Source organism: Hemicordylus capensis, chromosome 1 (genome assembly GCF_027244095.1).
Source record: "Hemicordylus capensis ecotype Gifberg chromosome 1, rHemCap1.1.pri, whole genome shotgun sequence".
In the NCBI taxonomy this organism is placed as follows: domain Eukaryota; kingdom Metazoa; phylum Chordata; class Lepidosauria; order Squamata; family Cordylidae; genus Hemicordylus; species Hemicordylus capensis.
The window spans coordinates 441069875-441097583 of record NC_069657.1 but is presented as its reverse complement, the minus strand read 5'-3'; positions in this window follow the sequence as shown (position 1 = coordinate 441097583).

The following is a 27709-nucleotide window of genomic DNA, read 5'->3' as shown; positions in this document are numbered from 1 at the left end:
CTGCTTTCTCTTCCCTTCCCACCCATGGTACTACCTTGCACTGTAGTGCCCTGCGCTTTTCTTCCCCGCTCGCAGGCCTGGCCGGTGCTTTCCCTCCCCAGCCGTCCTGGCGGAGGCTTTCCCTCTCCGTCAGCTGGCCTGGTGGTGGCGCCGCTTTCCCTACCGCCTGCTCTGTGGCAGCCTGGCAGGGACTTTCCCTTGCCACTGGCTGGCCCAGCGGCAGCGCTGCTTTCGCTCTCCACTGGCTGGCCACCTCCTCTGGCAAGGCTGAGTCTGCCGGCCGGCTCCACAGCCTTCCCAAACGGCAACTCTCACAAGGTTGCCGCCACGCATCCCCACCAACACATCTACAAGAATTAAATATATAGATAATAATAAAAGGCCCAATAGTTAAAGTACCAAATCCAGTCAATAACATCTGGTAGACTGTGTGTAAATTAATAATAATAATAATAATAATAATAATAATAATAATAATACGTAACTCTAATAAACCGATACCAGAACGGTCATCACCCAGGTCAACAAGGACCGCGCCAGGTGCTATAGTCCCTGGACATCTGGTGGCAAGTGGGCAACAGGACTCAGGATCTTCAGTTGAGCAACCAGGGCTGGAGACAGCAGGGTTACTGGAAGAAACGCTGCTTAACTGAAAAAAATATACGAAAAATGCCAACAAGGAAATAATGATCTGCTATTACAAGTCTAGTCCAACTAGAAGAGGTTATTTAAAAAGAATGTACCAAATTTGGAAAGAGAAGCATCCAGATACAGAAATAACAGAACAAAGGCTAGCAGACCAGAGAAGATTCATAATAAGAAATAAAGTATTCACAGAAGTTGAGCTGGAAGAACTGCAAAGAGCAACACAGGCTCAATATGTGGAAGAAGAATTACCACCAATTGAAGAAGTTGCTCAGGCGCAGGTAGAGGAGGTGTTGGAAATCGAGGATACCACTGTTGCTGAACTGTTTCAAAATCAAAACCAGGCAACAGCTCCTTTGCCTTCACCTCAAAAACCCGAGTGCCGTTTAACAGAAAAGCAACAAGAACAAGCAAATAATAACTGAGCATATGAACCAAACAACCACCAGGGTTCGACTTCCAGCTCTAAAAACAGTTGCCAAAAAACAACTTGCTCAGGCATTAAAAGATGTCAATGCTGCACTTGTAGAAATAACAACCAAGAATTTGCAAGAAACCAACTAACTAATGTACAGTGCAGCAATAACAACAACACAAAAGCTCGGATATAAGATCAGTGGACCTGTCAAAAAAGAAAGCAGTACATCACCTAAATGGAAGATTCGATTAGAAAATAAAATCTCTAGGCTTAGATCAGATGCTAGTAAATTGAAAGATATGAAAGACAAGAAGCTGAAGAATGAAAACACCAAACAGTATCTGATCCAAAAATACCACCTAGATTCAAGGAAAATTAGAGCAGTCCTGGAAATAATAAAGCAGCAAATAACAGCAGTGGCAAAGAAGATTAGCAGATACGAAGCCAGAATCACACAACACAGGCAGAATCTCCAATTCCAGTTGAATCAGAGACGTTTCTGCCAAAGCATAGAAGGAGAAACTGCAAGAAACATAGAAACACCAAATAAAGAAGAAACAGTGCAATTCTGGGGGAAATTATGGGACAATCCAATAGATTATAATAAAAAAGCAGGCTGGATGAAAGAGGTCAAAAAATGTAACCAACAAATGCAAGATCTAATAATAACACCAGAATTAATAAGTGAAAGAGCAAAGAAAATTAAAAATTGGACTGCGCCAGGCGACGATGAACTGCATGGCTTTTGGCTTAAACACCTAACAAGCCTTCATAAACAACTATCAAAACAATTCAATCACATTTTGCAAGGAGGTGATATTGAACAATGGCTAACAACTGGGAAAACTCATCTCATCATGAAAGACCCAGCAAAAGGTGCAGTTCCAAGTAATTATAGACTGATAACCTGCCTGCCAACCATGTTCAAATTATTAACTGGAATAATAGCATATGAAGTGATGCAACACTTATTAACTAACAAACAGCTTCCAGTTGAACGGAAAGGAAATTGTTCAAACACCAGATGCACAAAAGACGAGCTGCTGATTGACAAAATGATTTTAGAAAATTGCAAGAGAAGAAAAACAAATCTAAGTGTTGCATGGATTGACTACAAGAAAGCCTTCGATTCATTACTTCACACATGGATACTAAAATGTTTAGAAACAACTGGTGTCAGCAAAAACATTCAGATATTTATAAAAAAAAGCAATGAGCATGTGGAGTACACAGTTAGCAATCAACAGTGAGACACTTGGACAGGTTAGCATTAGATGAAGTATTTTCCAAGGGTACTCACTATCCCCTCTGTTGTTTGTAATCGCCATGACTCCACTTTCACAAATACTAAACAAAACAGGCCTCGAATACCAAACATCTAAAAAATCCAGTAAAATCAACCATCTGCTGTACATGGATGATATGAAGTTGTATGGAAAGTCCCAGAAATCAAACCACTGCTAAACACTGTCCGTATATTCAGTAGCGATATAGGAATGGAGTTTGGACTAGACAAGTGTGCTGCATTAATAGCGAACAGAGGAAAAATAACAAAAACCGAAGGAATAGAACTGCCCATTGGAAGCAAGATCAACAACCTGGAAGAGAAAGAACATTGCAAATACTTGGGCATTCTCCAGACTGATAACATCACACACACTGAAGTTAAAAGAAAAATTGGAAGTGAATACATCAGGAGAGTTAGAAAAATCCTAAAGTCCAAACTCAATGGCAAGAACACGATACATGCCATAAACACCTGGGCTATACCTGTTATCAGATACACTGCAGGAATAATAGACTGGACCCAGGCAGAGCTAGAGATGCTAGATTGTAAGACCAGGAAAATAATGACAATCAATCATGCTCTGCACCCCTGCAGTCATGTAGATAGGCTATACCTCCATCGCAGCTCAGGTGGAAGAGGAATGCTGCAAGTCCATCAAACAGTACAGGTGAACCTCGGAAAATTAGAATATCGTGCAAAAGTCCATTAATTTCAGTAATGCAAATTAAAAGGTGAAACTGATATATGAGACAGACGCATTACATGCAAAGCCAGATAAGTCAAGCCTTAATTTGTTATAATTGTGATGATCATGGCGTTCAGCTCATGAAAACCCCAAATCCACAATCTCAGAAAATTAGAATATTACATGGAACCAAGAAGACAAGGATTGAAGAACAGAACAATATTGGACCTCTGAAAAGTATACAGTGTACTGTGCTTGATTGGCCAGCAAACTCGCCTGACCTGACCCCATAGAGAATCTATGGGGCACTGCCAAGAGAAGGATGAGAGACATGAGACCAAACAATGCAGAATTGCTGAAGGCCACTAATGAAGCATCCTGGTCTTCCATAATACCTCATCAGTGCCACAGGCTGATAGCATCCATGCCATGCCGCATTGAGGCAGTAATTGCTGCAAAAGGGGCCCAAACCAAGTACTGAATACATATGCATGCTTATACTTTTCAGAAGTCCGATATTGTTCTATTCTTCAATCCTTGTCTTCTTGGTTCCATGTAATATTCTAATTTTCTGAGATTGTGGATTTGGGGTTTTCTTGAGCTGTACGCCATGATCATCACAATTATAACAAATTAAGGCTTGACTTATCTCGCTTTGCATGTAATGCGTCTGTCTCATATATCAGTTTCACCTTTTAATTTGCATTACTGAAATTAATGGACTTTTGCACGATATTCTAATTTTCCGAGTTTCACCTGTAGAGGAGGAGAAAAGAGGCCTTGCAGAATATATCAAGGACAGTGAAGAAGATGCACTTCAAATGGTCAATAATGAGAAACTATTCAACACCAATGAAACAAAGCAGGCCTACAAGAAAGAACAAGTCAAGAACCGAGCAGAAAAATGGAGAAATAAGCCCCTGCATGGTCAATATTTGCACAATATAAGTCGAAAATCAGACATCACCAAGACCTGGCAATGGCTTAAGAATGGCAACTTGAAGAAAGAAACAGAGGGTTTAATACTGGCTGCACAAGAACAGGCACTAAGAACAAATGCAATAAGAGCAAAAGTTGAAAAGTCAACAACAAACAGCAAGTGCCACCTTTGTAAAGAAGCAGATGAAACCGTGGACCACCTAATCAGCTGTTGTAAAAAGATCGCGCAGACTGACTACAAACAAAGGCATGACAAGGTAGCAGGGACGATACACTGGAACATCTGCAAAAAATAAAAGCTACCTGTAGCCAAAAATTGGTGGGACTATACAATTGAAAATGTTGTAGAAAATGAAGATGCAAAAATATTATGGGACTTCCGACTACAAACAGACAAACATCTGCCACACAATACACCAGATATAACTGTAGTCGAGAAGAAAGAAAAACAAGTCAAAATAATCGACAAAGCAATAGCAGGGGATAGCAGAATAGAAGAAAAAGAAATAGAAAAAAAATCACAAAATACAAAGATCTACAGATTGAAATTGAAAGGCTGTGGCAGAAAAAGACCAAAATAATCCCAGTGGTAATTGGCACCCTAGGTGCAATTCCAAAAGAACTTGAAGAGCACCACAACACCATAGGGGCCACAGAAATCACCATCAGCCAATTACAAAAAGCAACTTTACTGGGAACAGCCTATATTTTGTGACGATATCTATAATAACCAACAGTATTGATGATAAAATTCAGCCATCCCAGGTCCTTGGGAAGGACTCAATGTCTGGATAAAACAAACCAGTCAATAACACCTGTCTGACTGTGTAAACAAGAAATAATCAATCACTCAATCAATCAATCAATCAATCAATCAATTAATTGTAGTGTGTGTGCTGTTCCAAGTAGTGTGGCCTTCTGTAGTTGATGTGTTGTAATGTTATTGATGCCCAAGTTGTCGAGATGGTGTTCAAGTTCTTTTGGTACTCCACCAAGGGCACCAACAACTATTGGCACCACAATTGTTTTCTTTTTCCAGAGCCACCCAATTTCAATCTGAAGGTCCTTGTATTTAGTTATTTTCTCCAACTGTTTTTTGTCAACCTGTCTATCCCCTGGGATTGCAATATAAATTATCAGAACCCGATTCTTTTTAATGACTGTCAGATCAGGCATATTGTATGCTAAATGTCTATCAGTTTGTATTTGAAAAATCTTAAAGGATTTTTGCCTCTTCATTTTCTGTGACCTTCTCAATCGGATGATCCCACCAATTGTTGCTTGCTGGCAAATTGTAATTCTTACAAAAGTTCCAGTGGATCATTTTTCTTTAGTTATCCTAGATACTTGGAAAAGGCCCCATAATTAAAGTACCAAATCCAGTCAATAACATCTGGTAGACTGTGTGTAAATATCCTCCTCCTCCTCCTCCAGACTAATGCTTCACTGGTGCAAACCTGTTGCACTAATGCAGGAATGATGCACTAGCTAGCTCCACTAAGTTGAGGGCTATGGTTCACCTTCTGCTGTGAAACCTCTTCCTCACTCCATATATCTTGCAGGGAATAATGCAAAGCTATTCACTGTCCTTGTTCTGCAAGTGCAGCACTGGCACAAATGGACTGAGACTGCAAGGGATTGAGCAACTTTGAGCATCTACTCATTTATGTGACCTTCTTGCATGTGTGAATATTTGTGCACTAATGCAGAATTAGTCTGGTTGTCAGCCATTATCATCATCATCATCATCATCATCATCATCATCATCATCATCTGGCATCTCAATAATCTTTACAACAACCTTGTAAGGTAGGTCATTATTATTATCCCTATATTGTAGAAAGAGAATAGAATACAGGACTGGACACATAATTACAGTACAGAATTTCTTCTCATGATTTTCAAAAATGCCTAAATTTTTTTCCTAAGACATTGATACATTTGCTAACAGTGTCTTAAAACTAGTTTTGGTAAAATAGGTGGTGTATGACCTTCTATGTCATGGCATGCCATATATATCTAGCTTGACACATCTTAGCCCTATTTTGCTGGCCCTCCAAATGAATGGGGAGAATTCATCATGTCACACTGTGCCATCTCTATCTAGGCAGTTTTGTGTTGTCAATAAATATTCGGAGGAGGAGGACAAGGCAATCCATGAAAGCCATTTGCAACCTATGAGCAGAGTTTCAGCTAAGAGATAAAAGGGGAGAAAGTCTAATCTTCTGTGCCATCTCCTTTGGTTTAGGCTGTGAGGAAGGCTATCTATCTATATGTCTGCCTGCCTGCTTATCCATCCACCCACATTCAGGAACAGCTCACACACCATATAGCTTTTCATGCACCATGACTTAATCCTCCTAGATCGTCTTGAGCAAGTTCAGACAGGAAGGATATGCATAGTGGCAAAAGAAGAAGAGATCCTTGCTGTAATAAACAGCTGGTAAAAAAAAAAAGAGCTAAATGGAAAGAAGGGCCAGTCATTTGCTCCTAATGCATTTTGGAGGCAACTCACTCTCGAAGAGTATGATCTTACAAATCTAAGACCTATTCAAGGATGAAAACAGGAACCCTCAATCAGCTAAAGCAGTGGTCCCCAACCTTAGATCCCCAGATGTTGTTGGAATAGAATTCCCATCATCCCCAATATTGTTGGTCCCCAACATTGGATTCCCAGATGTGGTTGGACTACAAGTTCCCTCATCCCCAGCAGGGATCTCCAACCTTGGATCTCTGGATGTTGTTGGACTACAACTTCCATCATCACCAGCCACCATGGCCTTTGACCTGAGCTAGAGAACTCATCTCTGAGCTACAGAACTGCTCTCTGAATACCATTCAGAAAGATGCTTATTTCAGGCAGATTGAACTACAGCCCAGTGTAGTTTGTAAAATGGAAGGTCCGTGACAAACCATCACAGACTTTCCATTTTACAAACTACACTGTGCTGTAGTTTTTATAGTATGTTGTACTGGACCCATTGTTATTAGTCAGAAGCCCTGATCTTTTGTAAAATTTTGTCTCTTGGGAGTTACCTTTGAAACATCTCAGGAATAGAGGATGTACTGTTCTTTCCATATGCTGTTGGATACATAAGATGACACAACAATGGCAGAAGGATTTATGCATGCTGATTTGTCTATGGTGAAATGGTGCTTAGGTAGCAAACATAGGAAGCTGCCTTCTACTGAGCCAGAACATTGGTCCATCTAGCTCAGTTATTTCCTACACAGGCTGGCAGTGGCTTCTCCAAAGTTGGAGGCAGGAGTCTCTCTCAGCCCTATCTTGGAGATACCAGGGAGGGAACTTGGAACCCACTTCAGATGCTCTTCTCAGAGTGGACCCATCCCCTGAGGGGAATGCCTTACAGTGCTCACACATGTAGTCTCCCAGGCATTGGGCCTGAGACAACAATGCTCCTTTAGTGTTCTTATGACATCCAAAACCAACATCTGAAGTTGGCTTGACAAAGTCAAGAAGAGCTCAGTGTTGTATTCTAACTAGCAACCTTTTTTGTTTTGTTGATTAGATGTTTGTCCCAGGTCCTGTAGAGAGTGTGTGGGTGGAGTCAGAAAGAAAAGGGAGTGAAAGGGAGTGAACTCGCCTGGGGGAGTTGGGGATAGGAGGCACTGCTTTGCAGTGGTTCCGCTCCTATCTCTCAGGCAGGTCCCAGATGGTGGAGCTTGGTGACAGTTGCTCTTCTAAATGAGAGCTGTTATATGGAGTCCCTCAGGGCTCCATTCTGTCACCAATGCTTTTCAAAATCTACATGAAACCGCTGGGTGAAGTCATCAGGAGATTTTGTGCTGGGTGTTATCAGTATGCAGATGACACCCAAATCTACTCCTCTCTTTCATCTGCTTCATCAGGAAATGGTGTTCATTCCCTAAATGCCTGCCTACAGGCAGTAATGGGCTGGATGAGGGATGACAAATTGATGCTGAATCCAAGCAAGATGGAGGTGCTCATTGTGGGGGCTCAGAATCTGAGGGGTGAGTTAGATCTCCCTGTCCTGGATGGGGTTACACTCCCCCGGAAGGAGCAGGTACGCAGCTTGGGAGTACTCCTGGACCCAGGCCTCACCCTGGTGCCTCAGGTGGAGGCCATGGCCAGGAGTGCTTTCTATCAGCTTCGGCTGATTCGACAGCTGCGTCCATTCCTTGAAGAAGAAGACCTCAAAACAGTGGTACATCAGCTGGTAACCTTGAGGCTCAACTACTGCAATGCGCTCTGTGTGGGGCTGCCTTTGTACGTAGTTCAGAAACTTCAACTAATTCAAAATGCAGCAGCCAGATTGGTCTCTGGGGCAACTCGAAGAGACCACATTATTCCTGTTTTGAAACAGTTGCACTGGCTGCCGATATGTTTCTGGGCAAAATACAAAGTGCTGGTTATTACCTTTAAAGCCCTAAATGGCTTAGGTCCAGGTTAACTCAGAGAGCAGCTTCTTCTGTATGATCCCCACCACACGTTAAGGTCATTTGAGGAGGTCTGTCTCCAGTTACCACTGGTACGTCTGGTGGCGACTCAGAGGCGGGCCTTCTCTGTAGCCGCTCCTGGGCTGTGGAATGCGCTCCCTGCAGGAATTCGTAATTTGAACTCTTTATTGATCTTTAGGAGAGCCCTTAAGACTTATCTGTTTGGCCTGGCCTTCCAGGGTTTTTAAATTGTTGTAGGGTTGTTTTTTAATGTACTGGGTGGTTTTTGTTTAAGGGGTTTTTAATTGTCTTTATCTGATTGTTTTATGGCATTTTTAAATTTTTTGTTTTTATTGGTGATTGATTTTAACTGTTTTTGTTTGGTTTGTGAAACGCCCTGACCCTAATTGGATATAGCGGTATAAACATTCAATAAATAAATAAATAATCGGGAAAGAGAAAATGGAGTGGTTTTTGGAATAAAATTTTAGTTAAAAAACTTTGACTAAGATTGCTTTGTATATACAAGCTAAGCAGCTATAAAACATTTGGAGATGAGATTTTGAACCAGCTATGAGCTTGCAAAGCTTGTGAGGGTTCCTGCATCTTCATTTCATTGTATTACTGGGCCTACATTCCAGAATAGAGAGAACTTTTTCTCCCTCTCTCACAACACTGGAACCAGGGGTCATCCCATGAAATTGAAGGTCGGGAAATTTAGGACTGACAAAAGGAAGTATTTTTTCACACAGCACATAATCACTACAGAAATTCATGTAGGACAGGTCTATCAGTGGTGACTAGTCTGGTGGCTATAGGCCATCTCCAGTCTCAGAGGCAAGATGCCTCTAAATACCTGTTGCAGTGTAGTAACAGCAGGAGAGAAAAGCATGCCCTCACTTCTTTCCTGTAGGCATCTCAGAGGCATCTGGTGGTCCACTGTAGATACAGGGTGCCAGACTAGATGGGCCTTGGGCCTGATCCAGCAGGGTTATTCTTATGGCTGCACTTCCTCACCAGCACATTCTGTGCAATGTTTGTGCATTTGCAAGAGTGCACTTGCACAGCTGTGTGAATTCACTGCACAGTATGTCAACCGCCGACTGGGATTATGTTTGCAAATTGAATATTTCACTGCAGTCTTAAAACTGCTGAAGAAATGGGAGATGAGGCAGTTGTGCTCCTCAGAGCATGATTTTGAGAACTTCTTTGGTTTCCCAAAAAGCCTGATTATTTAAAACCACAGTCTTTGCCATGGAATAGCCTCAGCATCTTGTGTCCCATATCCAGCTGTGGGCATAAGGCAGAAAGTAAAATCTCCAGCATTGCCAATTGCCAGCGCATCCTTCAGCCTTAATATATGCTGTCTGAGTGCATATACTCCTGGAGACCGTATGAAGGATCTCCCACAACAGCAAATCTGAAAAGTTCAAGGGAAGAAATTATGAAAGGGAATATCTAATTTAGATATTAGCCTAGTTTTAGCGTGTGTGTGTGTGTGTGTGTGTGCGTGCAAATGTACACATATACCATATATAGTTCCAAAGCCTGCAATTCAGAAAATTAGTTGGAAGACTTCTAAATATAGTACAAGCAATTAAAGATTGCATTTTTAAGAAGCTGTAGCATGGCTGTGGGTTGATCACAGTGCCTTTGAAATCCATGTGGGTGCTTCCTGCTTGCTCTTTACCAATTCTGAAAAGGGCACACAAGTGACTGAAAAATACTGCCTAATATTTCCCCAGCACAGTATTGATTCTCCTTAGAAGAACCGTATTTACCCAAATGAAGATGACAATCTGAAAACAACAAAGGAGGAGAAATATTTTGAAGCTTGTCAAATTTTTCTTCCAGTGGCAGCTGTTGCAATGTGAAATGGAAATCTGGGGTCCTCTGGGAGGGAAGGCATTCCAGGGAGTGGGAGGGCAGGGAGGAACTGACATCTCTGCTTTGTTTTTATCAACCAGCCCTCTGTGTTTCTTATATGTGCAGTTTTAAGAGAGTGATCCAACATTCAATTTTTGGGGGGCAGCTGTAAGTGAAATTAAATTCCTTGGTGCTAGAATCAGGATGATGATTTTTTTAAAAAACACACCAAAAAACCCCCGGTATGATTCCTCGGGGAAAGAATGTGAACAAATTGCTAAAAATCATCATCCTGATTCTAGCACCAGGGAAGTTAATTTCACTTACAGCTACCCCCCAAAAAGTGAATGTTGGATCACTCTCTTAAAACTGCACATATTAGAAACACAGAGGGCTGGCTGATAAAAACAAAACAGAGTGTTCTACTTTGTTGTCCCTGCCTGGAGGGGGTGGAGTAAGCTAGGGCTGGGAGAGGCCCCACATTCTTTTGACTCACATCTTGTGTCTTAGTTGGAAAGCTACTCTGTGAAGAGCAGACACAGCTGAGAAGGTGAACAAGCTTTTCTAAACATCTAGTCTTTTCCCCTTCAAACTAACAGGGAGAGGGGAGATTTTCAGGGGCTGTCTCTCTTTAAGGGGTAGGTCTTTGTCTGTCTGTCTGTCTGTCTGTCTGTCTCTGTCTCTGTCTCTGTCTCTCTCTCTTATTTTCTAGGGTTAGAATTTCCCAGGGCTAGGATTTGCTAGGGCTACCAAACTCCAGTGTTTTACTTTGTTGTCCCTGCCTGGAGGGGGTGGAATCAGCTAGGGCTGGGAGAGGCCCCACATTCCTTTGATTCACATCCTGTATCTCAGTTGGAAGGCTACTCTACATAAGAGGTGAAGGCCTGAGAGCATAGCAAACAGGCATAGCAAACAGGATGTAGGAGTTTTGCAGGAGTTTAGCAGGAAGTGTGCGGGGGAGCCTTGAACAAGCCCCTGTGATCACAAGAAGCCTGGTGGAGAAGAGAACGTAAGTACAACTCCCTCCCTCGTATCCCTCATATTCTTGGAAAAGGCTGTTTGGACAGATAAATAGCTGACCATTACAGCTGAGACTTATCCTTCTAATAAACTATCTAATAAACAGATAATAAACTACTTCTAATAAACTATTTCTAAATACTGTAAACAGCCAACAAAAACAGCATGAAGATAGAAAGTCAGCAGGGGAAGGGGCACTTCCCCGTGTATTGCACAGAGTGCCACATGTATGACTATTTGCCCCATAGGCAGAAGTCATGGGTGTGTGCTCGGTGCAAGGAGGTCCTGGCCCTCAGGGAACAAATTCATTCTCTTGAGACCAAGGTGGCAGATCTGGAGAAGCTCAGAGAGACAGAGAGGCATGTGGACGAGACCTTCAGGGATGTGATAGAGGCATCCCACTCCAGGGCTGGTAGCTCCTCTGCTGTCAGGGAGAATGAAGGTCTTGGGCAAGGAGGACATCGGTCTCAGGAAGAGGGAAATGTTCCTTTAGAAGGGACCCCTTCCATGGATGGTGAGCCCATATCCTCTCGCATGGGGGATACTACTCCTGGGGGTGGGGGCCTCCTTGTAGTGGGTGATTCGATCATTAGAGGTACAGAGAGATGGGTTTGTGACCCGCGTGTTTACCGCACGGTGACTTGCTTGCATGGTGCGAAGGTTGCGGACATCATGCAGTGTCTAGACAGGCTCCTAGGCAGTGCTGGGGAGGAGACAGCTGTCGTGGTGCACGTCGGCACCAACGATGTGGGGAAATGCAGTCGGGAGGTCCTGCAAGCCAAATTTAGGCTGATAGGTAGCATTTTGAAGTCCAGGACTCCCAAGGTAGCATTATCAGAAATGCTACCTGTTCCATGCGCAAGTACAGTGAGACAGGTAGAGCTGAGGGGCTTTACTGCATGGATGATACGTTGGTGCCGGGAGGAGGGGTTTAGATTTGTTAAGCACTGGGACACATTTTGGGGCAAGCAAGGCCTGTACAAAAGGGATGGGCTGCACTTGAAAGATGGAACCAGACTGCTGGCACTTAAAATCAAAAAGGTTGCAGAGCAGCTTCTAAAATGATGCCTGGGGAACAGCCGATGGGAGCTAGGCAGTATCCCGTTCAGCAAATGCCATCCCTTAAAGTGTGCGGGTGCAAAGGATTCAGATAAAACAGAAGGGGACAGAGCAGAACCTCATAAAGAGCAGATGGGAGACTGTGCCAGCAGGTAAAAGAGTCAATTGAATAGCACACATCAGGGGAGAGATTCAGCATATAGGTGCTTATATGCCAATGCCAGAAACCTCCAAGCCAAGATGGGTGAGCTGGAGTGCTTGGTTGCTAACGCAGAAATAGATATAGTGGGCATAACAGAAACATGGTAGAACAGTGAGAACCAGTGGGACACCATTATCCCTGGGTATAAACTCTATAGAAAGGACAGGGAGGGGCGCCTTGGAGGAGGGGTAGAAAACCTAGATGGACTGGAGCCCTCCACAGAAACCCTGTGGGTGACAATACAAGACGTGAAAGGAAATGTGCTACTGGGGACGTGCTATCGCCCTCTGGATCAAAACGCCGACAGTGACTGGGAGTTGCAGGAGGAAATCAGGAAAGCATCAAGGAGAGGCAGGGCTGTAATTACCCACACATAGACTGGGTAAATTCACAGTCAGGTCAGGACAAAGAGGTCAAATTTCTAGATATGCTAAATGACTGTGCCCTAGCACAGTTGGTCTTGGAAGCAACCAGAGAGAAGGCGACCTTGGACCTAATTCTGAGTGGCACCCAGGACCTGGTGTGTGATGTCAGTGTCATTGACCCTTTAGAGAACAGTAATCATAGTGCCATCAAATTCAGCATACATGCGGGGAGAGAATCACCAAGGACGTCTAACACGGACATTTTGAATTTCAGAAGAGGAAACTTCTCCAAAATGAGGATTATGGTGAAAAGAAAGCTGAAAGGGAAAATCAGGAGAGTCACTTCGCTCCAGAGTGCATGGAGTTTACTCAAAACCACAATACTAGATGCCCATTTAGATTGTATACCCAAAAGGAGGAAAGGTACCATTAAGTCCAGGAGGATGCCAGCATGGCTAACGGGTACCGTCAAGGATGCCACAAAAGGGAAGAAGACTTCCTTCCAAAATTGGGAGGCCTGTCCAAATGAAGAGAACAGAAAGGAACAGAAACTGAGGCAAAAGAAATGCAAGGTGACATAAAGGAGGTAAAAAGAGAGTTTGAGGAACATTTAGCCAAAAGTATCAAGGGGAATAACAATATCTTCTTTAAATACATCAGAAGCATGAAACTTGCCAGAGAGGAGGTTGGACTATTAGACAATGAAGGAGCGAAAGGGATTATTAAGGAGGATATGGAGGTTGCAGAGAAGCTGAATGAGTTCTTTGCGTCCATCTTCACGGCAGAGGATACTGGGTATATACCTGTTTCTGAACCAGGCTCTTTAGGGATCGAAGCTAGAGAGCTGAGTCAGAAGTGACAAGAGATGATGTTCTAAACTGTCTGGAAAAACTGAAAGCTAAGAAATCACCAGGGTCAGATGGCATCCATCCAAGAGTCCTCAAAGAACTCAAATGTGAAATTGCCAACCTCCTTGTTAAAATATTTAAATTATCCCTGAAATCGGGCTCTGTACCAGAGGACTGGAGAGTAGAAAATGTAACACCGATTTTCAAAAAGGGACCCAGGGGTGATCTGGGCAATTACAGGCCGGTTAGCCTAACGTCCGTTCCAGGCAAATTGACCAAAAGCATCCTCATGGATAAAATTGTAAAGCACCTAGAAGAACAGGCCCTGCTGGGAGTGAGCCAGCATGGCTTCCGCAAAGGTAAATCTTGCCTGACCAACCTTTTGGAGTTCTTTAAGAGTATCAACAAGTGTGTGGATCAAGGTGATCCAGTTGACATAGTCTACCTGGACTTCCAAAAAGCTTTTGACAAAGTTCCTCATCAAAGACTCCTGAGGAAACATAGCGGTCATGGGATAAGGGGACAGGTACATGTGTGGATTGCTAACTGGTTGAAAGACAGAAAACAGAGGGTAGGTATAAATGGAAAGTTTTCACAATGGAGGGAAGTAAGAAGTGGGGTCCCTCAGGGATCTGTACTGGGACCGGTGCTTTTTAATTTATTCATAAATGATCTAGAAGCAGGGGTAAGCAGCGATGTGGCCAAATTTGCAGATGATACCAAACTCTTCCAGGTAGTAAAATCCAAAGCGGATCGTGAGGAGCTGCAAAAGGATCTCTCCAGACTGGGGGAGTGGGCGACAAAATGGCAAATGCGGTTCAATGTTAGCAAGTGTAAGGTGATGCACAATGGGATGAAAAACCCCAACTTCAAGTATATGCTGATGGGATCTGAGCTGTCGGTGACTGACCAGGAGAGAGATCTTGGGTTCGTGGTGGACAGCTCATTGAAAGTGTCAACTCAATGTGCGGCAGCTGTGAAAAAGGCCAATTCCATGCTAGGGATCATTAGAAAGGGGATTGAAAATAAAACGGCTAATATCATAATGCCCTTATACAAAACTATGGTGCGACCACACTTGGAGTACTATGTACAATTCTGGCCACCACATCTTAAAAAGGACATTGTAGAACTGGAAAAGGTACAGAAGAGGGCAACCAAGATGATCAGGGGCCTAGAGCACCTTTCTTATGAGGCAAGATTACAACACCTGGGGCTTTTTAGTTTAGAAAAAAGATGACCACGGGAGACATGATAGAGGTCTATAAAATCATGCATGGCATGCAGAAAGTGGATAGAGAGAAATTCTTTTCCCTCTCACACAACACTAGAACCAGGGGTCACTCCATGAAATTGATTGCCAGGAGGTCTAGGACCAACAGATGGGAGTACTTTTTCACACAACACGTGATCCACTTGTGGAACTCTCTGCCACAGGATGTGGTGACAGCCAACAACCTGGATGGCTTTAAGAGGGGTTTGGATAGCTTTATGGAGGAGAGGTCTATCAATGGCTAACAGTCGGAGGGCTGTGGGCCACCTCTGGCCTCAAGGGCAGGATTCCTCTGAGTACCGGTTGCAGGGGAGTGATGGCGGGAGAGAGGGCACGTCCTCGGCTCCTGCCTGTGGCTTCCGGCGGCATCTGGTAGGCCACTGTGCGAGGCAGGATGCTGGACTGGATGGGCCTTGGGTCTGATCCAGCGGGGTGGTTCTTATGTTCTTATTTCATCACTTTAAATTAATTAATCATACAATCATATTTATATACCGCCTGATATATACATCTTTAGGCTGTGTACATAGTCCAAATTACAATATAAAAATTAAAAACAAACAATTACAACACTTTCAGAGAACAGAAATAAAAACAATTCACAGAATGAAGAAAGTAAAATAGTTCCACAGGATAAAAATGATTAGTTTAAAATTAATTTCAAGTAAAAGCCTGAGAAAACATGTGTGATTTAAAGGTTTTTTTAAAAAATAAATAAGTGATGGAGATGCTCTTACCTTGACAGGGAGTGCATTCCATAGCCCTGGGGCAGCTGCAGAAAAGGCCCAGCCCTGAGTTGCCTCCAGAAGAACTCGTCCTTCTGGACCTCCTAACCGGACCTCCTCAGATGATCTTAATAGGCGGCAGTAATCATTGTGATAAAGAAGATGGTCTCTTAAGTTCCCTGGACTTAAGCCAATCAGAGCTTTATAGGTAATGACCAGCACTTCGTATTTTGCTTGGAAACATACTGGAAACATACTGTGCAGTTCTTTCGGAATCAGTGTTATATGGTCCCTTCATGTTTTCCCAGAGACCAACCTACCTGCCTCATTTCCCCCACTTTCCCCGGGAAATGTGTACCCCGTCATGTGTGCATACCACTCCTGGCCAAAGGTTCACCTTGTCTCCCTCCCAGCCTCTCAGGATGACAAGCTCTAATTGATGGCTGCCCTTTGTGTACAAAAACGTTGGAACCTCCTATATTCCAACTGTTCCTATTTCCCAGGAACTGCCTGTATTTCCTGGTCCCCTTTCCTGATCAGTCACTGGGGAGGAGAGCTAGTCTTTTGGTAGCAAGCAAAGCGAACTTTCCCTTCAACAGAAATGAATGAAGCTATGAGGGCTGGGTGACCGGTGAGCACTAAGACTGCAATGGCTCTTTTCCCACCTAGGGTGGATTGCAGAAGCAGAGAGGAGGAGGTTATAGGAAAAGGAGAAAAGCCTGTAAGCATTTAGTGCAGGGTCCTTGAAAGTGTGGGGCCTGTGGCAAATTCTACTTTTGCTACTAGGTTAATCCGGCTCTGACTACATGTGAGTACTGTAGGATATTCCTCTTGGGGAATGGGGCCATAGCTCAGTGGTACAGTATCTGCTTCGCTTGCATGCAGAAGCTCCCAAGTTCAGTCCCTGGAATATCCAGGGAGGAGTGGGAAAGATCCCTGCTTGAAACCTTGGAAAGCCACTGCCATAGACAATACTGAGCTAGATAGACCAATGGTCTGATTCAGTATCAGTATAAGACAGGTTCCTATGTCATCCAGACTAATGTTGCCCTGCACAACCATGCTGTGAAAGTGCAAGGATATCATGCTCACTATCTCTTCTACATTGGCAACTTGCATTTCAGACTAGTAGCATGTCGATCCTTGTGCTTGTGCAATAAGGTGCAGAACATGTGGGTTATATTAAAAAACCCATAAAATGGCTCCTCCTGGGCTCTGTGAAATAAAATAGCAGCCGGAAGTGACAGGAGAACATCGGATACATGGGTTTTAACCCCTTTGTATCTGTGGATACTGAAAAAGTGTGTCAATGAGACACCCCACAGATACACAGAACCGCAAATAGTAGTTCCACGAATAACAAGGCTCTCCTGTACAATCATCCCTTGCCAACCATGAGGTTTCCATTCCAGCAAAACTCAGGGGTTTGGGAAATTTGTGGTTGGTGAATCATTGGAATGAATGGGAAACAGGGTTAGGAGAACTGAGATCAAGGAAAGACCAAAATATAAAGGAAAAATCCACCCGGCAAAAGTCCCCCACAAGTCCCTTAATATCGCCAAACGTCACGCAGAGGAATGAGCAGATTGAACCTATGGAAATTTTTTGAACCCCTCAAAATCACTCAAAGGCACTTCAAATTGCGAGGAGTGGGCAAGGTTCAGCAAGGGTCAGTAAAAGGAATGAGCAGATTGAACCTCTGAACTCCCCCAAATAACAAAACCCACCACTAAAATACCTCCCCAACCGTGGATACTCGGGTCATAGTTGGCGAGACCGAACACAATTTCCAGTTTGTGGATACTCAAAACATTTCCGGTTCATGGATACTCACGGTTAGTAAAAACATGGTTGGCAAGGAATGACTTAAATTACTTACTGAAGGGATGCTCTCCCCACCCCCCGGGCTTACCTTCTCCCTGGAGCCACCCTTGCAAATGAAACAGGCTTGAAAGTGACCACTTGGTTCAAGCAGGACAATGTTGTTTCCTTTTAAAACAGGGCTGCACAACTTCGGTCCTCCAGCTGTTGTTGGACTACAACTCCCATCATTCCTGTCTATTGGCCATTGTGGCTGGGTATGGTGGGAGTGGTAGTCCAACAACCGCTGGCAGGCCCCAGTTGTGCAGTCCTGTTTTAAACCTTTCCTTGTTTACTGTGCCGAGAAAGAGCATCAATACTTTTGAGGATGACTGTGTGAGCTCTTCTCCTGCAAGGCAAGGTCACTGCAAGGCAGGCAGCATCTGTTTGCCCTGTGTTGGTCCCTCGCCTGCCTGCACTGCAGGAACCTGTACAATTGGTGCAGCAAACATGACCCCAGGAGTGAGGTTGCCTTGGGCCAATTGCATTATCCCTGCTTTGGAGGGGACATCTGAAGGTGTCTAGCATAGTCCCACACCTGGCTCCGGAGCACAGGGAAGGCCTGGACTTATGAATCCTTAGCAACAAAACAAAAACAAGGATCTGATGTCTGGGTTGGCAGATTGCATGGCAAAGATTTCCCTCCCCTGAATGCAGTGTTATCCTAATTCTGCTTCCAAAGCACCAAGATTTAGCCTCATACCGAACAAAGGCACTCTTTAGGTTGTAGCCATGGCAACCAGCTTTCGGGGAGCTAAGGATTGAGAGCGAGTGTCCACTGCCAGTGACAGATCTTCATTCTGCCGCAGCCCAAGCAGGCAGGTGTGCTGTCACAAAGCAGCTCAGCCCGTTTCCTCCTGCCAGTCAATTTGATGTCCACGTAATTACAAAGGAAATAGTTCTGCTGCCTCGCGATGCAAATCAGAAGCGGCTGCGTTCGTGGCAGGTGCCAAGAGCACAAAATTCAATCTTATGTTTTTTTTTTTTAAATGAAATAAATAAATAAATGATCCTTTCCCTCCAGATTCTAGCTCATGCAGCAAGAAGGTCGCTTTGTCTGACCAGCTTGTCAATCTATATGGTAGGGACTTTCCTATATTTGGGTCTGCCCTAGGCCTACACAGATGGAAACGAGCTTAGCAGAGCGGGAGTTTCCCAGAATGCATCAGGCCTATAATTCCATGGCCCAGCTGAAGTGGCGTCCCAATCCGTACTGATAAAAACATAGTAGTGCTAAAGCAATACGGCTTTTGGACTTCAGGAGCTGTACTTTCAGCCCCTTAAACTTTAGAAATTTCTCACAAGCCTTGATTTGCCAGCAAGCGATAGGGCAATCTTTGGTGGAGACTCCAACCCTAAATGCATGCACTCAGGAGTAAGCACCCCTGAACACATTTGGACTTACTTTCACGTATACATGCATAGGATTGCACTGAAAATCAGCTGACCAGGATCCTTTTTCCAGTACATTTTGTTCAGGTGCATCCTTTAACTTATTAGGGATTTTGTCATTTGTGTTGGCATTCACTAAGTTCACAAATTCAAATGTCTCTGCATCAACACTATTTTCATCACCTAAAGTTAACAGACGTTAACTCAGTGCCCAAGTTTTTCTTCAGTTGTTTTAGAATAGGCTTGTCAATTGGGTAAAGGGTTTAAAAAACCAACCGTGCTAGCTGGTTTTAAACTGTACACGTTAGGTTAATAGACTATGAGCCCTTTATCATGACTGAATGAGAGGGCTTGAGGTTGGGTGGTGGGGAAAGCAGCAGTAGCTTGACTTCCCTGCAGACAAGCAATGTGGAGTTGCTGGGCACACAATTCGTGCACCCGGAATGTCTGAGGCTGCCATTGGCAGCATGGAGGTGCGGAGGTTGGGATGTGTCATCCTGGCTCCTGGAAATCCCACAAGGCACTGCACAAGTGTGTGGTGCATTGTGCCACCCCCCCCCCCCAGTGATGAATGGGTGCCAGTCATATTTCAGTGCTGGCTGAAAGCAGCCGGTGCTGAAACATGGTAAACTGAAAGGGGTTAAGGGAGCATTCACTCCCTTAATCTCATTTAAGTGCCTGGCTTCTTAGCTGTGTTTGCCGCCAAGGTGCCTCCGCGAGCTGAGTGGCTCCCAATGGTTTCCACAGGTGGCCAAACCTAGGCTTAGCTGCCCTAGCCTGGTCTTGGCTGCTTGTGAGAACAGCCTCTATTTTTTTGGTGAATAGATGGCTTGGTGGTACCCAATATGTAATGGGGAGTTTGGGACTAATATATGAACCAGCCTGACTCGTTAGGTAGTGGACAAGCTGCTTGGAGCAATGCGGCCTACCACCTGTTCTCTTGACCCTTGCCTGACATGGCTAATACTATCTGGCAGGGAGGTTGTTGTAGAAGGCCTAGTAGAGATCATAAATGCTTCTCTGAGGGAGGACAGGATGCCTCTTTGCCTTAAGGAGGCAATTATTAGACCACTTCTGAAGAAGCCTGTCTTGGATTCTTCAGAGCTGAGCAACTATAGGCCTGTCTCCAACCTTCCATGGTTGGGCAAGCTAAGTGACAAGGTGGTGGCCTCCCAACTCCACGCAATCTTGAATGAAACTGATTATCTAGACCTGTTTCAGACCAGCTTTCGGGTGGGCTATGGGGTGGAGACTACCTGGGTCGGCCTGATGGATGATCTCCAGTTGGGAATTGACAGAGGAAGTGTGACTCTGTTGATCCTTTTGGACCTCTCGGTGGCTTTCGATACTATCGACCATAGTATCCTTCTGGAGTGTCTGAGGGGGTTGGAGGTGGGAGGCACTGCTTTGCAGTGGTTCTACTCTTATCTCTCGGGCAGATACCAGATGATGTCCCTTGGGGACTGTTGTTCTTCAAAAACTAAACTTCGGTATGGTGTCCCTCAGGGCTCCGTATTGTCTCCAATATTGTTTAACTTCTACATGAAACCGCTGGGAGAGATCATCAGGAGATTCGGTGCAGGGTGTTGTCAGTATGCTGATGACACCCAAATCTTTTTCTCCATGTCAACATCATGGAGGCATAAACTTCCTAAATGCCTGCCTGGAGGCAGTGATGGGCTGGATGAGAGGTAACAAGCTGAGGCTGAATCCAGATAAGATGGAAGTACTTAATGTATGGGGTTGGCACTCAGGAGATGATTTTGATCTGCCTCTTCTGGATGGGGTCACACTTCCCTAGGAGGAACAGGTATGTGGTTTGGGGGTGCTTCCGGATCCAAACCTCTCCCTGGTGTCCCAGGTTGAGGCAGTGGCCAGAGGTGCCTTTTATCAACTTTGGCTGATACGCCAGCTATGTCCGTTTCTTGAGCTAAATGACCTCAGAACAATAGTAATCTGCTGGTCACCTCCAGACTTGACTACTGCAATGTGCTCTATGTGGGGCTGCCTTTGTACACAGTCCGGAAACTGCAGTTGGTCCAGCATGCGGCAGCCAGGTTAGTCTCTGGGTCATCTTGGAGAGAAGATATCACTCCTATCTTAAAAGATCTACACTGGTTTCTGAAAAGTTTCAAGGCAAAATACAAGGTTTTGGTTATAACCTACTGTATCAAGCCCTAAATCCTTAATGGCTTGGGTCCAGGCTATTTGAGAGAGTGCCTCTTTTGTCATAATCCCTGCTATCTGTTACGATCTTCTGGAGAGGTCCGGTTATGGTTGCCACCGGCCTGTTTGGTGGTGACCCAGGGGCTTTTTCTGTGGCTGCCCCAGGGCTCTGAAATAAGCTTCTTGCAGAAATAAGAGCATCTCCTTCTTTGTTTGTTTTCAGGAAGAACCTCAAGACTCTCCTGTTCTCTCAGGCTTTTAATTAGAATTAATTTTCATAATTTTAAAAAACTTGTTTCAATAATTTTATTTTATTGTTTTTATTGTCATATATTTTAATTTGTGGCTTTTAAATATTTTAAATTTTGTACACTGCCTAGAAATATACATATCAGGTGGTATTAAAATATGACATATAGATAGATAGATAGATAGATAGCTTGGGCCCTGGATATTTAAGAGAAAGCCTTCTTCACTATGAATCACACCACCCACTGAGATCATCAGGAGAGGTCCATCTGCAGTTGCCACCGGCTCATCTGGTGGCTAATCAGGGATGGGCCATCTCCATTGCTGCCCTGAGGCTTTAGAACACACTTCCTGCTGAAATAATAGCCTCCCCATCTCTTACAACATTTAACAAGTTGTTCTAGTAAGAACTAATCAGCCTACTTTCCTTTCACTGTCTCTACAACTGGACTAAATTTGGTTCAGATCAAGAACAACAAGTTAGATCTCTTGTGCCTCAAAGGTTTATGCATCTGCCATCTTGGATCAGGGTGGGTGACATCATCACAAACTACATCATTGGGGCATCACTATATGTCCCTACAGCTGCAGCAAATATGGTTTGAGTTGGTTAGGTGGTTCAAAAGTTAGCCCACTTGCGCCTCAAAAGTTTACACATCCACCATCTTGGATTGTGGTGGATGACATCATCACAATCTTCACCATTGAAGTGTCCCTATGATCCTACAGCTGCAGAAAATTTGGTTCAAATTATTTAAGTGGGTCACACGTTAGCCCACTTGCGCCTCAAAAGTTTATGTGTCCGCCATCTTGAACTGGCATGGATGACATCATCACAAGCTATGCCATTGAGGTGTCCATGTGTGTCACTCACTGCAACTGTACCCAGTTTGGTTCAAATAGCTTAGACATTCCACAAATGAGCCCGCTTGCACCTCAGATGTTCATGCAGCCACCATTTTAAATAGGAGTGAATGACATCATCACACACGATGCCATTTGGGCATCCCTATGTGTTCCTACAGCTGCAGCAAATTTGGTTCAAATTGGAAAGGCAGTTCACAAGTTAGCCCACTGGCGCCTCAAAAGTTTACACATCCGCCATCTTGAATTGGGGCAGATGACATCATCACAAACTATGCCATTGAGGTGTCCCTATATGTCATTCACTGCAACTGTACCTAATTTGGTTTAAATTGGTTAGATAGTCCACACATTAGCCCTCTTGAGCCTCAGATGTTCATGCAGCTGCCATCATGAATTGTAGTGGATGACATCCTCACACACCACACCCTTTGGGCATCCCTATGTGTTCCTACATCTGTAGCAAATTTGGTTCAAATTGGTTAGGCGGTTCACAATTTAGCCCACTTGCACCTCAAAGGTTTATGTGTCTGCCATCTTGGATCAGGGTGGATGACATCATCACAAAATAAGCTGTTGAGGTGTCCCTATGTCTCCCTACAACCGTACCCAATTTGGTTCATATTGGTCCAGGTGTTGCAAAGTTGAAGGATGGGGGGCGGGGACACACGGACACAGACACACGCACAGGAGGCCGGGTGATCTCATAAGCCTACTGGAAAGCAGGCTAAAAAGGCAGTCAAGACGCATTTGTCTCCCAGGCTTTTAATTAGGTATTGTTTTAATTGTGGTTTTAATAGTTTTAACATTTTAAATGTTAAATCGTTGTAATGTTTTAATCTTTGTATCAGTTGTTTTTATTGTTTTGTGGCAAACTACCACGAGACTTGCATTTTGGGCAGTATACAAATGTGTTAAATAAATAAATAAATAAATAAATAAATAAATAAATCTATCTATCTATCTATCTTCTGGGTAGGAAGTTGAACATACATTGATAAAAAGTGCATCAGCAATGAGGAATGTGATGGTTGCCCCCAGGAAGCTTACCCCTGTTTGTATCATTACTCAAACAGTTGGAATGCCCCCTCTCTTCACAACATGTGAACAGGGTGGTGAAGCTACAGGGTAACATTTGAGCTCCATAATAATAAGGACATGTGGAGAGGAATTTTATATGGCTGACTCACAACAAGGAAACTATCTTCTTTTGAAAGATAACATGTTCACATGTTGTGTTCAATGCGCTTACAATGTTTTACAATGCCAACACACAGAGAGATCTTTACAGTTATAATTATTCACACACTGGGCTCTGATGGATGCAAAGTGGAGCCATGGAAGTTTCTCACCAAGCTTCCAAAAATAAGCAGAGAATTCCCTCTGCGGACGCTCAGCAGCGGTGTGCTTTGTCTTGCCTGCTGGTGGTTTCTCCCCCACCCCATTCGCCCAATCCCTGGCTGTTTCTTGGCTGCTCTATGCTGTGCCTCTTGCAACAAGACGAGAATAAACCACCGGAGTCAGGTCGGACACAACAGAATGGTGAATTCAACCACAGTTAAGGTAAACAAACCTCCTACAAAAGTTGGTTCCAAAGCTGAGCTTGGGCAGATTGAACTGCAGTTGTATTAGAGGCAGATTTGGATGGAAAAACACAGAATGCGCTGATTCAACTGAGCTTCCTCATTGCGTCTGAACATGCCCATTAGCTTCAATACACATACAGTAGTGCTTCCTAGCTGTACCCTGCATTTGAGGAAGCCTATACTCAAGACCACTTAGAAAATGAACACATGTCCAGTCATTCACATAAAACGACACAAACATGTGCAGACACCTGTATGCACAGAAAAGATTATTTATTTATTGGATGTATACACTGCCTGATATTAAACTTCTCCAGGTGGTTTACATAAAAACCAAACTGAAAAGGGCTTTGATTTGCCTAATCAAATAATGTCTAAATAGGGCTTTGATTTGCCAAGCTCTGAACAGAAGCTGGGAAGGCAGAAAGATGAATCACTTAATCTTACATTTTCTTCTCTTCTCAGTAATATCTGAACCAGTCCTTAAAAATTCCTAGTCTAGATTTTGCTTGACATAGCTTGGAATAGTCTGGGTTAATCCTGAGTTTCACAAACGTGGGTCCCCAGACGTTATTGGATAACAACTCCCATCATCTCCTGCCACAGTGATGGGGATGATGGGAACTGTAGGTCAACAATTTCTGGGAATAAGAACATAAGAACAGCCCTGCTGGATCAGGCCCAAGGCCCATCTAGTCCAGCATCCTGTTTCACAAAGTGGCCGGCCAGATGCTGCTGGAAGCCACAGACAGGAGTTGAGGGCGTGCACTCTCTCCTGCCATTACTCCCCTGCAACTGGTATTCAGAGGCACCCTGCCCTTGAGGCTGGAGGTGGCCCACAGCCCTCTGACTAGTAGCCATTGATAGACCTCTCCTCCGTGAAGTCATCCAAACCCCTCTTAAAGCCATCCAGGTTGTTGGCTGTCACCACATCCTGTGGCAGAGAGTTCCACAAGTGGATCACACGTTGTGTGAAAAAGTACTTCCGTTTGTTGGTCCTAGACCTCCTGGCAATCAATTTCATGGAGTGACCCCTGGTTCTAGTGTTGTGTGAGAGGGAAAAGAATCTCTCTCTCTCCACTTTCTCCATGCCATGCATGATTTTATAGACCTCTATCATGTCTCCCCGCAGACGTCTTTTTTCTAAACTAAAAAGCCCCAGGTGTTGTAGTCTTGCCTCGTAAGAAAGGTGCTCTAGGCCCCTGATCATCTTGGTTGCCCTCTTCTGTACCTTCTCCAGTTCAACAATGTCCTTTTTAAGATGTGGTGACCAGAATTGTACACAGTACTCCAAGTGTGGTCACACCATAGTTTTGTATAAGGGCATTATAATGTTAGCTGTTTTATTTTCAATCCCCTTTCTAATGATCCCTAGCATGGAGTTTGCCTTTTTAACAGCTGCCGCACATTGAGTCAACACTTTCAACAAGCTGTCAACCACAACCCCAAGATCCCTTTCCTGGTCCATCACCGACAGCTCGGATCCCATCAACGTATACTTGAAGTTGGGGTTTTTTGTCCCAATGTGCATCACTTTACACTTGCTAACACTGAACCGCATTTGCCATTTTGTCACCCACTCCCCCAGTTTGGAGAGATCCTTTTGGAGCTGCTCACAATCCGTTTGGGATTTTACTACCTGGAAGAGTTTGGTATCATCTGCAAATTTGGCCACATCGCTGCTTACTCCTGCTTCTAGATCATTTATGAATAAATTAAAAAGCACCGGTCCCAGTACAGATCCCTGGGGGACCCCACTTCTTACTTCCCTCCATTGTGAAAACTCTCCATTTATACCTACCCTCTGTTTCCTGTCTTTCCACCAGTTAGCAATCCACACGTGTACTTGTCCCCTTATCCCATGACCGCTAAGTTTCCTCAGGAGTCTTTGATGAGGAACTTTGTCAAAAGCTTTTTGGAAGTCCAGGTAGACTATGTCAACTGGATCACCTTGATCCACACACTTGTTGACACTCTCAAAAAAGTCCAAAAGGTTGGTGAGGCAAGATTTACCTTTGCGGAAGCCATGCTGGCTCACTCCCAGCAGGGCCTGTTCTTCTAGGTGCTATACAGTTTTATCCTTGAGGATGCTTTCCATCAATTTGCCCGGAACGGATGTTAGGCTAACTGGCCTGTAATTTCCCGGATCGCCCCTGGATCCCTTTTTGAAAATCGGTGTTACATTTGCTACTCTCCAGTCCTCTGGTTCAGAGCCCGATTTCAGGGATAAGTTAAATATTTTAGCAAGGAGGTCGGCAATTTCACATTTGAGTTCTTTGAGGACTCTTGGATGGATGCCATCTGGCCCTGGTGATGAATCCACACTGTGTGGTGATGAATCCACACTGTGTGGAATCCACAGTGAAGAACTCCTGGGTTAGAAAAATATGGGACTGGGGGGTGTAATAGCTATTTTAGCAAATGTCAGTATATAGTATTTTGAGGCTCGACAATGATCAATGTGTGGAGCCTAACCGGGCTCAGCAGGGAGAATGGGCTTAGCCCGCTCTCCCCACACACAAGCAGAGAGCCGTCCCTGGGCGGCTGGATCGGCCGCCCACACGACCACCGGCTCTGACTACCGGCTCTGCCATCCAGCCCCCTGAAGTCCCAGTATGGCCCAAACAAGTGCGCGGGGCATTCTGGGGAGACCCCTGAGGCTGGGAGGCTTATTATAGCCTCCCGGCCAGGGGTCTACTCATGTGTCACCACGACATAGAGCGAAGCCGCACCATGGCGGCACACGATCAGTCAAGCGGGAATAGCAGGGCGAGAGCTTTGCGAACCTCATTTTAGGGGAGGGATTCTTAGGCTTGGGAATCTTAGAATTCTTAGAATTCTAAGCATCTTAGGATTCTTAGGCTAAAAACCCTTAGCCTGGTTTCTCTTCATAGTGAGAATAGCCTCACTAACTTATTTTATTTGGTTGCTTTTATTTGGTCATTGTTTTAAATGTCATCCCCAACTGCCCTTAATTTTTGAGACTGGGTGGTTTAGAAATGGGAATGAATGAATGAATGAATGAATGAACGGATCAATAAAATTCATAGGTCAGCTAAATGCTATGATTTGTCCACTGGTTCAATCAAGCCTCTCTTCAAATGGTAAAATTGCTTGCTAATAACTTACCCACTATCTTTGAAAATGTCTATTAAATTGCAGCCAAAAGCACTGGCGTCTGTAGGCAGGACATGCAATTTTAGTCTGTCCACTCCCACAAGTAAGCATTTCATTATTTAAATTGGATGGCACTATCCCCTCCTGTCTCTACTTCTGTGCTTCCCACTTATAATAAAAACACGACTCCAAGGATTCCTGATAACAACATTTCTGAAAATGTCACTTCAGCCAAGTGGTAATGAAAGACCAATTTGAATATTCTAGAATTGTCACGTGGATTTGTGTGGCTGAGATGACATTCTCCTTGCTCATTAGGTTTATTAAGGGTATATAATATGGCCTGTAGATCAGAGATGGCTTATTTCTTGATAAAACAGAGTCATTTTTTGGTCTTGGGATCTACATAAAGAATCAGTATAGGTAAATCTGATTAAGTATGCAGCACAATGAGTCAATAATAGATTCCATACAAATTATAATAATTTCATGACTTCATTACCTGGAGTGTCAATAAAAACACCAATGGGAAGAGTGGCAAATATACAAAGATGCTAGGAAATATCTAGCTTCTTTTCCATTTTTGGTATCATTATTATCTGGAATCCTATGCATTTTACTTTTCTGGGAAGAACCAATAAATGCAACACCAGAGTAGAGACAAAAGGTGGACAAGGTGATTCCATTTAAATAAAAAAAACCTTATTGGCTGTGGTGACTAGA